A 6,995-nucleotide genomic window follows, 5' to 3' on the forward strand; every position below is an offset into this window, starting at 1 on the left:
AACACCCTCCACGTTTTATGTTTGAGGAAATCCAGAGATGTCTGTAATTTCCACAGAATTCCTGAGACGTGGGTGAGCATGAAATGGCATGCACTAATGCCTTGGCTGTAGGAAAAACGCAATCTTCCTAGGCACATTTACGACCCTTTCCCTCCAAGGGCTTTCGGATACAAACGAATACACACTAACGATGCAGAAATTAAAAGGTTCTCAACGTTCCCTGTGCGACTAAGGTTTTTTTTTTTTTTTTTGAAGCTGGTGTTTCCAGCATTACAGGTCACGACCACCCAGTTGCAAAAGCCAGGCACAGAGCCAGGGCAACGAGGAGGAGGAATCTGCAAAGCGTGCGTGACTTCACCAGCCCGGGCAAGATCAACAGAGGGTCCAGAAGTAAGGCTCGGCCAAGAACAGAATAGAAAATAGCTCGCTCGCTTGTAAAATTTAACTGTTCCTTGCAAAAGCCACGATTTTTTTTTTTTAATAACATGAATACGTGAGTATGTGTGTCTAAGTGGACTTTGCCTCTGAGAACTTGGTAAAAAGTGATTTTAACTTCAGATTTGGAGGGAGTCTGTCAACCCCCAGAGCTCAGCGGGTCTTAAATTCATGGAGTTTTTGGCAAGCGCGTGGGGGCACCGTCTCTAGCCTCTAAATACTCATTTTATGCGATTTCTTTTTCATCTTAAATTCATGGAGTTTTTGGCAAGCACGTGGGGGCACCGTGTCTAGCCTCCAAACACTCATTTTATGCGATTTTTTTTTCAATTGAAGAAAATGTCAAAAGGTCATCACAGCTCTGTGGAGGAAAAGTTAAATATTAAATTTGAACTCAATTGAAAATGGACACAAACAACGGTCACCAAGTCCCAAAGCAGGGTTGAGGCCTTCATCCAGTGCTGTTTCTCAGAAATCTCTATTTCAATCTATTCTTTTTTTTTTTTTTGAGACGGAGTTTCACTCTATCACCCAGGCTGGAGTGCAGTGGCACAATCTCAGCTCACTGCAACCTCCGCCTCCCGGGTTCAAGCCATTCTCCTGCCTCAGCCTCCCGAGTAGCTGGGACTACAGGCGCCCGCCACCACGCCTGGCTGATTTTTTGGATTTTTAGTAGAGACGAGGTTTCACCATGTTGGCCAGGCTGGTCTTGAACTCCTGACCTCAGGTGATCCGCCCACCTCAGCCTCCCAAAGTGCTGTGATAACAGGCATGAGCCACCGTGGCCCTCAAGAACTGCCCCTTTTACAAGGAAGAAACTGAGCTAAAGTCTGCAACCACATGTGAAATCCAGCACTTTTTTTTTTCTTTTTGTGAGGGTTTTTTGTTGTTGTTGTTTTTTGTTTTTTTTTTTTGAGACAGTCTCGCTCTGTCGGCCAGGCTGGAGTGCAGTGGCGCAATCTCGGCTCACTGCGAACTCCCTCTCCCAGGTTCAAGCGATTCTCCTGCCTCAGCCTTCTGAGTAGCTGGGATTACAGGCACCTGCCTCCACGCCCGGCTAACTTTTGTATTTTTAGTAGAGACGCGGTTTCACCATGTCGGCCAGGCTGGTCTGGAACTCCTGATCTCAGATGATCCACCCACCTCGGTCTCCCAGAGGTGAGTCTTATTTTCCAAATAACTTCATTTTAAAATTTCCCTGTTCTGTACGCTTTGCCGTTTATCTCTTTTGTTATGAAACTGAGCAATCAACCACCCATGACTAAATTTACTGGAAAAACCCTTCCTGCAATGTTCGCACGCATACTTCTGGGTGTCTAACTAAGCCAAAGTAAAAATAAAAATAAAGTCACATCAGCGAGACCAGGGTTGCAGGTAGCCCCGGGTAAGGCTGTGAAATGTTTCAGAGATTGAGTCTTTCCCTCCCCGGCTGCCTAGTAGATAAGATTTCAAGTTCACCCAGAGCTCTGGGTGAAGAAAACTCTTTGTTAATCTCACGTGAAGAATCTAGGTGATTTTCTACATTTTCTGGTCTAGGCGTGATGCCGTGACTCACATCTGTCATCCCAGCACTTTGGGAGGCTGAGGCAAGTGGATCACATGAGGTCAGGAGTTTGAAATCGGCCTGGCCAACATGGTGAAACACCATCTCTACTAAAAATACAAAAATTAGCTGGGCGTGGTGGCAGGTGCCTGTAATCCCAGCTACTCGGGAGGCTGAGGCAGGAGAATCGCTGAAACCCGGGAGGCAGAGGTTGCAGTGAGCCGAGATTGTGCCACGGCACTCCAGCCTGGCAACGGAGTGAGACTCTGACTCAAAATAAAAACAAACAAAAAAAAGAATGTAGGTGATTTTGAGAGTGAGTCAGCCATCCCTTGGCAGGAAGGTTTGGGGCGATGAGATTGTGGTTGTGGTGAAGGCTGAGGGTTTCACAGAACAAACATTCCGGCTTGCACAGTCTGATGTTTTACACTTTTGTTCTCTAGCATTTCCAATCGCTGACGGCTCAGAGGAGCGATTTTGAGCCCCAGGCGTGGGGTTTGCTTTCTGGGGGCCGGTTACCTGTACTGGAAAGTCAGGTTGGTCCTGGAGTATTTGCCGGCATTCCATGTCACCTGTACGGTTTCTAAATTGAAGTAGATGATCTGAATCTGTACTCCTTCTCCTAGATACAGAGAGATGCATGAGGTTCACGGTGAGGCAACTCTATTTTTTATTTTTTTAATTTATTTTTCTTTGTGAGACGGAGTCTCTCTCTGTCACCCAGGCTGGAGTGCAGAGCCGCGATCTCGGCTCACTGCAACCTCCACCTCCTGGGTTCAAGCGATTCCCCTGCCTCAGCCTCCTGAGTAGCTGGGATTACAGGCACCCGCCACCACGCCCAGCTAATTTTTGTATTTTTATTAGAGATGGCATTTCGCCGTGTTAGCCAGGATGGTCTCAATCTCCTGACCTTGTGATCCACCCACCTCGGCCTCCCAAAGTGCTGGGATTACAGGCGTGAGCCACTGCGCCCGGCCTATTTTATTTTACTTGAGACAGACTCTCACTCTGTTGCCCAGGCTGGAGTACAATGGCACAATCTTGGCTCACTGCAACCTCCACCTCCCAGGTTCAAGCGATTCCTCTGCCTCAGCCTCCCGAGTAGCTGGGACTACAGGCACCTGCCACCATGCCCGGCTAATTTTTTGTATTTTTAGTAGAGATGGGGTTTCACCGTGTTAGCCAGGATGGTCTCGATCTCCTGACCTTGTGATCCGCCTGCCTCGGCCTCCCAAAGTGCTGGGATTACAGGTGTGAGCCGCAGCGCCCAGCAAGGCAATTCTAAAAAGAGCTAGAAACTTATAACATGAAGCCAGCACTTTCGTCGTAAGAATGAGACACTGGTTTAAAAGGACAGAGATTTGGCCGGGCACGGTGGCTCATGTCTGTCATCCCAGCACTTTGGGAGGCTGAGGCAGACAGATCATGAGGTCAGGAGATCGAGTCTGTGCTGGCCAACGTGGAGAAACCCTGCCTCCACTAAAAATACAAAAAATTACCCAGGCGTGGTGGCACGCACCTGTAATCCCAGCTACTTGGGAGGCTGAGGCAGGAGAATTGCTTGAACCCAGGAGGTGGAGGTTGCAGTGAGCTGAGATCATGCCACTGCATTCTAGCCTAGGCGACAGAGGGAGATTCCATCTCAAAAATAACTCCCCTCCCCTCCCCTCCCTCCCCTCCCCTCCCTCCATCCCTCCCCTCCCCTCCTCCCCTCCCCTCCTCCTCTCCCCTTCCCCTCCTCCCCTCCCCTTCCCCTCCTCCCCTCCCCTTCCCCTTCTCCCCTCCCCCTCCTCCCCTCCCCCTCCTCCCCTCCCCTTCCCCTTCTCCCCTCCCCCTCCTCCCCTCCCCCTCCTCCCCTCCCCCTCCCCCTCCTCCCTTCCCCTCCTCCCCTCCCCCTCCTGCCCTCCCCTTCCCCTCCCCCTCCTCCCCTCCCCTTCCCCTCCCCCTCTCCCCTCACCCCCTCCTTCCTCCCCTCCCCCTTCCCTCTCCTCCTCTCCCTTCCTCCTCCTCTCCCCTCCTCCTCCTCTCCCCTCCTCCTCCTCTCCCCTCCTCCTCCTCTCCCCTCCTCCTCCTCACCTCCCCTCCCCTCCCTTCCCCTCCTCCTCTTCCCCCACCCCTCCTCCCTCCCCTCCCCTCCCCCTCCCCACTTCCCCTCCCCTCCCTTCCTTTCCCTTTCTTTTCCTTTCTTTTTTTGAGATGGAGTCTCGCTCTGTCGCCCAGGCTGGAGAACAGTGGTGCAATCTCGGCTCACTGCAACCTCCACCTCCCGGGTTCCAGCAATTCTCCTGCTTCAGCCTCCCGAGTAGCTGGGATTACAGGCGCCTGCCATTATGCCAGGCTAATTTTGCATTTTTAGTAGAAACGCTGTTTTGCCATGTTGGCCAGGCTGGGCTCGAACTCCTGACCTCAGGTGATCTGCCTGCTTCAGCCTGTCAAAGTGCTAGGATTATAGGCGTGAGCCACTGTGCCCAGCTTTTCTTTCCTTTTCTTTGAGACAGGGTGTCCATCTGGTACCCACACAGGAGCGTTGTGGTGCAATCAGGACTCACCACAGCCTCAAACACCTGGGCTTAAGCAATCCTCTTGCCTCAGCCTCCCTAGTAGCTGGGATTACAGATGCATGCCACCCACCCTGCTGATTTTTGTATTTTTCGTAGAGACGGAGTTTCACCATGTTGACCAGGCTGGTCTCGAACTCCTGGACTCAGGTGATCCACCCGCCTTGACCTCCCAAAGTGCTGGGATTATAGGCGTGAGCCACTGCACCTGGCCTGAGCTTTTCTTGAAAGCATATTACAGAGCAGCCTGGCCAACATGGCGAAACCCTGTCTCTACTAAAAAAAAAAAAAATACAAAAATTAGCCGGGCGTGGTGGTGGGCACCTGCAATCCCAGCTACTCGGGAGGCTGAGGTGGGGAGAATCGCTTGAACCCAGGAGGCAGAGGTTGCAGCTAGCCAAGATCACGCGATTGCACTCCAGCCTTGGCGACAGAGCGAGACTCTGTCTCAAAAAAATAAAAATAAATAAATAACTCTGACATGCTAACTTTCTCAGCCCAGGAGTCTTGCTCTGTACTAAATGATGAGACTCGTGGATGAGCGTGCAATTGTGTGGTCAGTGTTCTCTGATACAGTCTGCACTCAAGCTGGGCTGGACATCCAAAGACTTCATAGCTCATCTCTCTCCAAAAAAACCAGAGTTCACCTTTGCTGCTGACCAGCTTCCCAGACCAAGGGACTCAGATTGTACTCATTCTCCTCGTAACAGCATAAACGCTGTGATGGTGGATAGATGGTGCCCCAGTTTAAGACTGTAGAGGGCCGGGCGCGGTGGCTCACGCCTGTTATCCCAGCACTCTGGGAGGCCGAGGCGGGAGGATCCCCTGACGTCAGGAGTTCGAGACCAGCCTGGCCAACATGGTGAAACCCCATCTCTACTAAAAATACAAAAATTAGCCGGGCGTGGTGGCGGGCGCCTGTAATCCCAGCACTTTGGGAGGCTGAGGCGGGAGGATCATCTGAGGTCAGGAGTTTGAGACCAACATGGTGAAACCCTGTCTCCACTAAAAATAGAAAAATTAACCAGGCATGGTGGTGGCAGGCACCTGTTATCCCAGCTTCTCAGGAGGCTGAGGCAGGAGAATCGCTGGAACCTGGGAGGTGGAGGTTGCAGTGAGCCGAGATGGCGCCATTGAACTCCAGCCTGGTGACAGAGCAAGAATCCATCTCAAAAATAATAATAATAAATAAATAAATTGATATATGAATGGTTAGATGAGTGGGTGGAGGGAGGGAGGGAAGAGGAGATGGCTTATTTTATTTTATTTTTTGAGATGTTGTCTGACTCTGTTGCCCAGGCTGGAGTGCAGTGGCACGATCTCAGCTCACTGTAACATCCACCTCCCGGGTTCAAGCGATTCTCCTGCCGCAGCCTCCCGAGTCACAGGGATTACAGGCACCCGCCACCACGCCCAGCTAACTTTTCTGTTTTTAGTAGAGATGGGGTTTCACCACGTTGGCCACGCTGACCTCAGGTGATCCACGTGCCTCACCCTCCCAAAGTGCTGGGATTACAGGCGTGAGCCACCGAACCCAGCTCTGTTTGAGTCTTTTCATCAGCAACACCATGGACTACTACACAGCCAAGAAAAAGCATGACGTCACAGCCTTTGCAGCAACACAGATGGAACTGGAGGTCGTTATCCTAAGCAAATTAGCACAGAAACAGGAAACAAAATGCCGTGTGTTCACAGTACTCAGTACTTTGGGAGGCCGAGGTGGGTGGATCACTTAAGGTCAGGAGTTCAAGACCAGCCTGGCCAACGTGGTGAGACCCCATCTCTACTAAAAATACAAAAATTAGCCGGGCATGTTGGTGGGCACCTATAATCCCAGCTACTCGGGAGGCTGAGGCAGGAGAATTGCTTAAACCCAGGAGGCAGAAGTTGCAGGGAGCCGAGATTATGCCACTGCACTCCAGCCTGGGTGACAGAGCGAGACTGCTTCTCAAAACAAACAAACAAAAAAACAAACAGTTTAAAAACAAAGATGGGAACTACAGAACTTGGGGACCAGTCAGTGGGAGAGGGGACAGCACAGCCCCTGCACAAGGATGACACACACATTCGTGAAGCGTTCCATATTTTTTCTTTTCTTTTTTTCTTTTTTTTTTTTTTTTTTAGACGGAGTCTCATTCTGTCACCAGGCTGGAGTGCAGTGGCGCCATCTCGGCTCACTGCAACCTCCGCCTCCCGGGTTCACGCCATTCTCCTGCCTCAGCCTCTGGGGTAGCTGGGACCACAGGCACCCGCCACCACGCCCGGCTAATATTTGTATTTTTAGGAGAGATGGGGTTTCACCGTGTTAGCCAAGATGGTCTCGATCTCCTGACCATGTGATCCGCCCCCCTCAGCCTCCCAAAGTGCTGGGATTACAGGCATGAGCCACCGCGCCTGGCCACCTTTGCTTGGTGTTAAATATGGACGAAATCTTATGATAGGACATAGTTGTAGCAGTG

The 6,995-nt window shown here is 51.2% G+C and overlaps 1 pseudogene; it reads left to right on the forward strand.

Moving 5' to 3' along the window:
* The first annotated feature begins 6,503 nt into the window (after nt 1–6,503).
* On the forward strand, nt 6,504–6,625 carry LOC129476557 (uncharacterized; annotated as a pseudogene).
* Nucleotides 6,626–6,995: the final 370 nt, after the last annotated feature.

The sequence above is a fragment of the Symphalangus syndactylus genome, chromosome Y (genome assembly GCF_028878055.3).
Source record: "Symphalangus syndactylus isolate Jambi chromosome Y, NHGRI_mSymSyn1-v2.1_pri, whole genome shotgun sequence".
NCBI lineage: Eukaryota > Metazoa > Chordata > Mammalia > Primates > Hylobatidae > Symphalangus > Symphalangus syndactylus.